This window comes from Botryllus schlosseri, chromosome 3 (assembly GCF_051294905.1).
Source record: "Botryllus schlosseri isolate E-star chromosome 3, Bs_hap1, whole genome shotgun sequence".
Taxonomy (NCBI): Eukaryota; Metazoa; Chordata; class Ascidiacea; order Stolidobranchia; family Styelidae; genus Botryllus; species Botryllus schlosseri.
The window spans coordinates 20,045,178-20,055,702 of NC_137238.1; the positions used below are offsets into that span (position 1 = coordinate 20,045,178).

Consider the following 10,525-nt stretch of genomic DNA (forward strand, 5'->3'; position numbering starts at 1 on the left):
AGACACTTACGTGACCTTTGACACGAACCAATCAGGTTGCAGCAGGATGTAAACAAAGAACAAGGCCGGGCAAGCTTGCTATGAGTTCTTATGGAAAAAGGTTGAAAATGAAGGTTTTAAGCAAAATTACGTTGAATTGGGGATGACTGGCCTTAATGAATACTAATAGCGTAGAGCTAGCAGCTTTCAGTCTAGGATGAACATGAATGGTGGTAAGTACGCATCAGCGTGCTGTGTCCAAATGCATGGATTTTTGACAACTTTTCGGAGAGAGAGAGAGAGAGAGTCTTTATTTTCATCGAACCAAAATACATAACAAACGGCAGTGATGGTGGTACAGAAAATATACGTGCACAGTATTCGGTATTAGATAGGAATGATCGATAAGACCGTGAAGGTCATCTAGTCTGATCACACCAGCATCAAACAGGTACACTTGACTCAGAACAGTCTGGCTGTAAAAAAATGTTTAGTTACGAAAGGAAAATAGAAAAAAAATTAAACAATGGTAGCAAATGATCAATGAAGCAATGTCTGGGCGAGGTAGGGCAACAGTGTTAGTGACGATTGTTGTATACTATACTATAAGATTGTGGTAATGCATATGTTGACGATTTCATAGGCTCCAGGTCTGGAGCGAAATGTTCAAGCATATCTCACGTTCAGAAATATATGCTATAAAATACAGCTTCTGCCACACATCACAATTTTAGTGTATTGATTATGAAACTTGAAAGCTATGGAGATTCTATCGAATTTCTGGATTTGAGTGGAACAGCATCTTCTTCTAACACCGCGGAGAAAGCTACGAAGTATTTCATGGAGCGCTATGCACACGACTTAGGGACAAAGATTGAGGAGACAATTCACTCTTTGTTGAAGGGTTATTCTAGTGAACAGCCAATGTTATCGCAACTTGCGGAAAAGAGAGATATCACACTCAATGGAAATACACATTCTCATAAAATCCATTATTGATTCGTCTTGCACTTGTAAGACAGGGTAAGTAAGGAAAAATACATTTTGTCAGAGACTCCTGCAATAGATATTGTAACCATGATTTATTTTCACATTAGGTTCTGATATATGCTCTCATGCATATGCATTGATTAAGACAATCCAGCACCTAAAGCTACAAAGACTGCATTGTGATTTGCATCAGCATCAGTGAGCTCGATCGTGATTGACAAACCATCTCTCGACCGTACTCGCAACCGATCAACTCCTGCCTCAAGGTAGATTTTGGTGCGTATCTGGTGTCTTCAGTTTTATAACATTCCACCAAACACAAATAATCCCGGAACATTTTCACCTGGAGAATTGTTCATTCAACAAATTGGGCATCTAAATGAGCTTCAATGCGCACCACTGGAATATAGTATGAATAGACATGCACTGTTGGTACCAGGGATATATAGAACTCCGGGATGGCTGACTCCGTCGATTGCGTCATCGCGGTCATACACAAGTAGGGTCATTTTCGCGCACTCACTTCAGATAGGATTGTTGACAGCGCTTTGTCTGTGCGTAACTTGAAGACCTTTAGACCTGGAATTACCTTTCTGGTTTGTGATTGCTGGTAGATGCGTATGATATCAATATTTTTAATTGTTTATAAAGCTAGAGGACACATGTAATGTTCAGGTAGTTGATAATTTTAGCAGTATTGGTTAGCGGTATGTAGCTTCAGCTGCAGGTTATGAACGGCGCTACCGGTATGTCAGTACCGTACGATATATCGCTGGTATTCGGAATATCTCTGCTTATCGAGTATGTTTTGCTACATTGATAAGCGTTAGTGTATATCAGGATGTAGCAGAATTACATTTCAGGATGATTCTAGTATTGATTACGTTATGCATTAATGACTGATCTGATGCTATAGAACTGCATAATAAGCCATAAAGTCCTAGGCTGTACTGTACAGTGTACAGTGTGCAGTACAGTGGCAGCCGCCAGTTTAGAGTGACTTCGTCTGTTAGGATTTTATGTAATAGGTTAATCGATGATTAGAGTGTATTCATGCTGCGCTCCTATTTGTAGTTAACATGATGCAGAACAAAGGAAAGGAAGGATTAGGCCTATCGAACGAGCCTAACGATTCTATACCTACCCATGGTTTGCCATAAGACAGTTATATAGTTGTATAGCTTGAAATGACCGAAAATTGTAGCCTCTAAGCACCAGTATGCAAGTTGCATTTCAGTCAGACAGTCAGGATGGTTTTTAGACTTTTACGTAAAATACAAACCCTAGGAGCATGGTAGTGTTAGAATACAATAAATGGTAGTTAGAAGTTTACATAATTGTATAAAAGTCCAGGCACCATTTAAATTGAATCTCTTTTTACAGATACGGTGCCGATAAGGCTACTAGTGACACATAAATATGTTTGGTAATGACTGGCAATCAAATGCCACTATACTGGAAAGAATCCACCGTTGCAGTGAACTGAATGGCGGACACAAAATATAGCATTTGCTGGCCACTGAAACTTTTGAAGATACAAAACAGGACTATTCATCACATAAATCGACTTGATGTCGGCCACTCCCTCATGATGGATAAGTTAACTGTATCGTCAGGATGTGGCAATTGGGAAAAGCTGTGGGAAAAACTCTGGAAACTACATCAAAGTTTAAAAGGTTTTGTCAAATCCTTGCAACACAGCCAGGACCTCTCCTTAGCATGCATGGGTAAGTTTGTCTGATTCTGGTGAGCTATATCATATGAAGGATTGAAATCCATCTAAATATATTGTTGTGTGTGTGTTGAGCGAATCAACTGCTTATGGCTTGAGGTACTATGCTACAGTAAAGATCATCCTGCCATTTTATCAACTGTGCATTTCGTTGACATTATACTCATAGCTGGAATATTATGGCAGTTAAATCAGCGGTTGGCACTTCTCGTCCTATTTGATCTTGCACACCTTGCAACTTAAATTGCATATAGGACTAATGTATGCAAATAAAAACTAAATATTGGAAAAAACATTTAATGTATTTTGATATTATATGTGGTGCTAATGAAGTTTCTGCAAGGGTACTACCAGTTTGACTGTTTGATTGCTTTTGAAAGAAATACCAGCAGCTTATCAGTTATCTAGTCTCTCTATTCCTCTGCTAAAGATTGCTAAATTGTACTGTCCAAATTTAAATATCTTTTCGTAATAGCCTTATAGCTTTCCCATATAACTTTTGCCAAAAGAGGTGTAGGGTATTTCGTTCCGTAAACTTGCAGCATTGTGACGTGCGTCAAGACCAAAGTAGACTATGAGCTCTATATTACAACACCATGCAGAAAAATCCGATTCAATCTGAAATTTGATGTTCCATTCTCTAATGGACAAGTGTCCAGCTTCATGCATTTATAATTGGAAAAATATAACATATTTGGCGGTTGAGAACCACTGGGTTGAATCCCCACATCAAGCTATTCTTAATGATTGGGCTTATGGTTGATTTGTATCTCTAAGTTATTAATTTTTGTTGCAGATTCCTGAAACGAAATGCTACGTTCCATCCTGTACAGCACATCATCAGTGGATATCCTGCTATACTATACTTGCGTTACCATCTGGAAATTTGTGTCTTGAGTCTCAGCAGCGACGCTTAGAGATAGAGATGATATTCTGTTAGGCCTGCACCATCGAGATGCTATACGACCGTAAGGTCACCTAGTCTGCACCCCCCCCCCCCCGTTTCTTTTTCTTCTCCATGCTATCCGGGAATGCTGAGTGCCTACCCGGATAGCCGCGGATACCAGTTTTCGAGTCTTTCGTATGACCTGACCGGGAATCGAACCTACAACCTATCGATCGAGAAGCCGGACGCATCACCATTACACATAATTTCCAATAGTTGTGAATTAGTATCGAACCCTCCAGAAGCTTGATTCGGGATGTACTGCACACCCAATGACGATAAAGCTCAGGAATGTCTATTGCTGAAAAAGTGGAGAAATATTTGGCGTGTTGTAGTATTCGAAAGAGCCCGTACAATTCAAAAAGTCTCAGTCATCATATATTTACTCCTCCCTGATTGACTTATATTACTTCTCCCAAATACTTTTCAAAAATATCATCCGCACTGAAAAAGATTAGAAAACAATGTATTGAACGTTTAGAAAATGCTGATTTTCTTCATTATCCACCTTTCTATGTATTACCTCTGGGTAAACTGTATGAAATTAATGAAATTCAACGTTGTAAGAGTTTGCTTATTTGTCTATATAGCATAAAGAATGAGGTATGGGAAGACCCATGTTTTCTAGAATGTCTTGCTTACTCACCAGGAAGGCGGCAAAAGGTGAAGGAACCTGATTGTATAAACACCTACATCGCTAACTTGCGAAAAAAGTGACGATTTCGAGGTAGATTGCAGCTTGATATATAGCCCTACTTATGTATAGGCCAAAAAGAAGTCAGCCATCCCGGAGTTCTATATATCCCTGGTTGGTACACATAGACATGACATGATAGCATTTCCTGGTTCACCATAGCTGAACTCCATCATTTTCTCACATTTCTTGTCGAACCCACAAATTTCACTAATATTTCGATCTGAAATGGTCCCTGTGAACAGTTCCTACACAAAAGTAAGTGCACAACAATCCATCAATCCTTTCAAAGTTGTATGTAATCTATTGACAGTCAGTAATCATTCTAGTTTTGAGAAATCATGAATGAATGCAAATGGTGCATTTTTAAGAACCACATATCTACATGGCCAAATCGAAATTTAATGAAGCAGTTACATACGGTTTAATACTATGCTTACAGCAATACACATAAATTTGATGTCAGTAGGATAAGTCGGGCAATTCAGAAAGAATTTATTGTAGTCTAGCATAAAATTTCAGCTTCTCTGCATCTTTTGACATTATGATGCTCCTCTGAGAACTGAACTTCACTAGCAATAATTGTCCATCAATTTGTAATTTTCCTGGACGAGTTTCCTGTTTTGTGCTTCTACTTCTTCCAGAAATTTGATTTTCTTGCGTTTTATCCATCGACTTCCTCTTTCTGCAGCTTCATTAAAGATATCCATCAAGCCTGCACAAAATATATAATATGTTTATTTTACAGAGCAACACTGCTGTGCAGGCACCTATCAAGGCGTACTCGTCAGACTCATGCAACGTATCACCGCTACCAATTTCAACTATTCATCTCATTATTGAATATATTGCTCTCAACAATTTCAACCCACACCATCATGCAGCAAAACTGTGGAAAAAAAAGAGACACACACCAAGTCGATTGTGGCGTCAAGTGTGACTGCATTTCAGATTAGACTCATTCTGAAATACAGAATTATTTCATCTTAATTATGTCACGATTCAATATTTTTGGTACAATAATAGATATGTCATTTTATTAATGAAATGAGAATTCAGATGACTACAAGGAAGTCCACATGCCTTTATCCAGATTTTACATTCTTCCATGCATGTTATTGGCTCTGGGAAAGGTACAAGCGCACACCAGGAACGGTCTGAGTAGTCATCTCCAAGTTACACAGGCTATTAGCACAGTGTTATCCGGCATTTGACCTGATTGATTCAATACATGAGCTAGAACAAAAAATGACAGTTCACGGATCATATTGCCTATCATATTAATATGATCATTGAATATGCAGACAAGTGTCCAGTGTAACAGTAATTTTCTATATAATGATGCAGACTGTAGACTGTACTATATACGATTCCATAAATAGAACGCAGATAACGCAAAGCCCACATAATGAATACCCCACATATCCTCACTCAAGATTAATCTAATACATGCTATTCGGTACGACAGTCCTATAGTATACGACTAAGGATAATACAGCAATAGTTGCTTCATCCGAAAAGTTGTCAGAAATCCATTTATTCGGACATACCATGCTGACGAGTGCTTGCCACCATTCATGTTTATTGTAGGGTTAGAACACTGCAAATACATACTAGCTCTACGTTATTACCATTCACCAAAGTCAGCTATTCCCAATTCAATGTAATTTTGCTAAAAACCTTCATTTTTCAACCCTTTTCCATAAGCGCTCATAGTAAGCATGCCCGGCCTCGTTCTTTGTTTACATCCTGCTGCAACCTGATTGGTTCGTGTCAAAGGTCTGCAGAAATGGAAATTACTATAACTCGAGAGATTGCGTAAGCCTAACTGGAAAGGTCAACGAGTTTGGACACATACGCAATTGTTATCTCATAGATTGGGCATGTCATATTGAATCCAAAACATAATTCTGAAGAACTACGGATAGCAGCCTCGGAAATTCGGTCCCGGTACAGCATAGGAAATTTTGGCCATGAGGCTGGAGACTGTCATACGACACATACGGCTTACGGTCTATAGTGTCTATATGTCTGCTGCAAAATCACCTTTGGAAAATATATTACCGAATAAATACGAGGATGAAAGCCGAAAACTTGGTACACTGTTACATGAAATCATCGAGAAGTAGCCTCATGACAGTTTTCGGTATGGTACACTGTCAAAATTAATACGAACAGACCAACACCGAATTTTGCGTAAAATTTACTGAGGAATAGGCTGATTAAGCGATCAGCTGTTAGCCGCCATCGAAAACGAAACAGCTGTCGGCCTATCGCGCTTGACAGGGGTAAGCAAATGGCCTGAAGGCCTCAATTTCACGGTGAAATTGACATTGGAGAATATAAAATAAAAGTAAATATTTGAATGCAAACCGAGGATGTTAGTAAACTGTTTCATGATATCATCATCTCATCACCTATCTCAGTATGGAACACAGTTAGCGTTAACACAGATACAGCGGCTTTTGCGTGAAATCCGCAATGCGTTAGGTAGGCTAAGTGTCAGATCAGCGCACATCTCTACCATACTCGGCCTTGATAACGAAATTGCTGCCCTAATGATTGAGTGCCAACCTTGAGACTTGGCACAGCGTTCGATACTAAAATCAAGACATACCATGCAAAAGCTCATGACGGATCTAGGTAAGGAGCATCGTTAAAATCAATGGAGATCAATACCGGCTTTGCGTAAAATATGTTTGCGATAAATGACGAGTCAGCTCTCACTCGACTTAGGAAACGAAATTACCACTAACACAGTTCATTGACAAACTTGAAACTTGGTACAGCGTTCGATACTAACATTAAGACTTACCGTACCAAATGACATGACCGATCTCGGTATGGAACATCGTGGATACCAATACCGACTTTTGAGTAAAATCTGTTTGCGATACATGACGGATCAGCACACACTCAATTTCAGAAACGGAATTACTACCCGAAACTTTAAGTAGAAACCCTGAAACTTGGGCCAGTGTTACATACTGCCATCACGACATGACATACCAAGTTTCAAGAATTATCATGGTGTGAAACACCATCAAAATCGACCTATACCAGCAAAGGTCGACTAAACGCATATGACGGTAACCGAGTTCAGATATAGATACGATTGTTACATCACACCTTAAGGGCGACCAGGCTATGTTGCCCCACCTGCTTGGCCATTTTACGAATAGGAGAGAGTAAATCACTGTTTCTTTATTGTGCGCGGCTTTGAGAGAATAGACAGTGAAAGCTTGTTATGAGCGCTACCGGGGCATGCCCCGGCTAGGCATTCGCAAAGCGAAATCACGGAAGAGAATTCGATTTTCGCAGAGACTTCGCTATATATGGGCATTTACAAGCGAAAGGACAAGAAGAATACGATTTTCGCTGTGATTTCGGTATATATAGATTGCTGTGCGTCTATAAATGGATAAGAATTGTTATTGGACAGAATTTTAGGTGGGGCAATGCCCCAGTTGCCCTATAGGACGAGCCGCCACTGGTATGTGTCCATTGTCAGTAGCCGCGGTCTGTGGGCGTGACGAATAGTCCGGTCCTTCCAATCTGAGCCCCAACAATGCAAATGTCACCATGGGCACTCACAGAGGATGGAAGGCATGACGATTTGTTTGTGCGTCTCACGAAAGTTTTTCATTTAGTTTGCTACGTTTGGGCGACTACAGTATATTTTGATTATTTAAAAAGACGTTAGGTCACGATGAATTAACAACATACCATAAAGTAATTATAACAGCATACCAGATACTATAATTATGAATTACGTGCCCCAGCTCTACCGGTAAATCTGAATGAATAGCAATATAATGCAATTACCAATATTATTAACGAAATTCGATCATCAACTTGAAAACTGACCACCCTATGGGGCCCCAATACCCAGGGTTGTAATGACGAGAGAGAGAGAGAGAGATGATATTCTTTTTCGCCTGCACCATCGAGATGCTGTGACGACGGAGTTCCGATACGGCCGTGAGGTCATCTAGTCTGCGCCCCCGTTTTTTTCTCCTCCATGCTATCCGTGATTGCTGAGCGCCTAGCAGGATAGCTGCGGATACCAATTTTCAAGTCTTTGGTGTATGACCCGGCCGGGGATCGAACCCACGACCTACCGATCGAGAAGCCGGACGCATAACCATCACACTATCTCGCTCGGTCATGACTCGACTCGAGTAAGACTCGAGTAGCGATTTTCTGGTGACTAGACTTGACTCGAGTCATTTTTTCAAATGCGTAAATTGACTCGACTCGAGTCAATTTTTGTATTGACTCGACTTGTACTCGAGTCATTTTGCGTGACTCGAACCAAGTGATATGACTTGAGACTATAACGGCCAAGACACAGACATTCCATGTAACTTCGAAGAATAGTAAAGTTACCACATTATTTGTATTTCGTCCATCAGTCCTGATACTTGGAAATAAGGCCGTAAACTGTGAAAACTAATGAAAATTACTATATGATAAATACGAGCCATTCTATATCACTCTAGCAGAGTTGAAAAAAGTGGTTTGAACCGGATTGATCTGAAAACTGATCATGATCAGTGAACATAACGACTTGGACTCGTACTCGAATCAAACACTTATGACTCGGACTCGACCCTATACTAGCTGACTTGGACTCGGACTTGACTCGGGGGTGAATTGAAAATGACTCGACTTGACTTGGTCTAAACTATAAAAGTGAGATTGACTTGTAACTCGGAACATTTTGACTTGTTTACAACCCTACCAATACCAAAGTTTGGAGTGGGGGACGAATTGCTGTTTTGGTCCTGATTGTACCTACAACCCACGCTAACATGTTGTAGAAGCGGTTGGCTATAGCGACACGTATAAATGTCGAGTGAAGAATTGTGAAATAACGATTGGCGCCCGTTTCAAGTAGAGTCATATGAGAATAAGATAAAGTGAACTTAAAATTCTACCTTCCACTTAATACAGATACTGCAAGCTGCCGTGTTCCCTCTAAGCTGCGCAAGTGCGCAGATGCGCATTGCTGACACGGTCTCTGCGCACATAACATCTAAGTTGCGCACAAAAAATCCGAAGTGATGACCTTTTTTTAGTCGTTACGCACTGTTGTTCAAGGGTGTGCGCAGTGAGTGGTGAGCAGACATGGGCGGATTTCAAAATTTCGGGATCCGAATCTATCCGGATCCGGCGGGCAATTGGAAATTCAGAGTCCGAAAAAATGCGGCTGGTGAATGTCCAGTTCGGAATCAGAAAAAATCCTGCCAGAACAATGCTAATTAATCATATTGTAGCAAAAACATCCGGCTAAAATCCGACCGTCACCCCAAATTCAAAATCCGGATCCAGTCCGGTCAGGTAAAAAATCATTGAAATCCTGCTCCGGCTCCGGCTCCTGAACCGGACTGTGGCCATCTCTGGTGGTGAGTGTGCGCAGACTCGTCAAAAATTAGAGGGAACATCGGTTATGATATATATCAGCAGCTGTTGATTTTAACCATCGTAATGTTATATTTGACGAGTACAAAATTTCAAATCTTTGTGTCCGGTGTACGTACAATACATACGTATACTACATAGATAGGCCTACTGCTCGCCAAGCAGCAACGGTCAAACTGCGTTTAACCAAGAATAACCAAACGTAAATACATAAGATACTATTTGAAACTAGGCAGAGTGGTGATTATTATCTTGCTGCGATCAGGTAGTGGCGTCTGGAGTTTATTGATAACCTGATATAGCCCTACAGCATGGCTTAGACCAGGGGTGGGCAAACTACGGCCCGCGGGCCGCATGCGGCCCGCAACACCGTTCTGTGCGGCCCGCGAGAGTCGAAAGAAATTTATTAAAAATATTGCTAAAATGCATAATAAAAATCGAATTAATGCAGGGATTTGAATAAACTTTTTCTTAGTATATTTCACCATGATAATTCTAAGGAGGTGGGTCTCAACCTAGGTGACGCGTGTCTCTTGGGGTCATGAAAGCATCTGAAGGGGATCGCGAAGCTGAGCTCAACTGAAAATTTTTTCGCGCTTCGCGCGATTTACTTCCAATTCATAATTATTGCTCTGTATTTAGTATGAATTTCAGATTTAAATATCTCTCATCAATAGTCGTAACCTCCCATGCCACCAAACTATCCGTTACGTTTGCTACAGCATCCTTTTTGCGTTTTGTGATATGACGATAAGGGGAC

The 10,525-nt window shown here is 40.4% G+C and overlaps 2 long non-coding RNA genes across 2 annotated transcripts; both read left to right on the forward strand.

Annotated features, from left to right (window-relative positions):
- Positions 1–662: 662 nt before the first annotated feature.
- Positions 663–5,426, forward strand: LOC145436007 (uncharacterized). Its single transcript, XR_013914131.1, has 3 exons — positions 663–1,002; positions 1,077–1,245; positions 5,090–5,426. It is a non-coding gene; the product is annotated as an uncharacterized LOC145436007 (long non-coding RNA).
- On the forward strand, positions 2,186–4,439 carry LOC145436006 (uncharacterized). Its single transcript, XR_013914129.1, has 2 exons — positions 2,186–2,696; positions 3,498–4,439. It is a non-coding gene; the product is annotated as an uncharacterized LOC145436006 (long non-coding RNA).
- Positions 5,427–10,525: the final 5,099 nt, after the last annotated feature.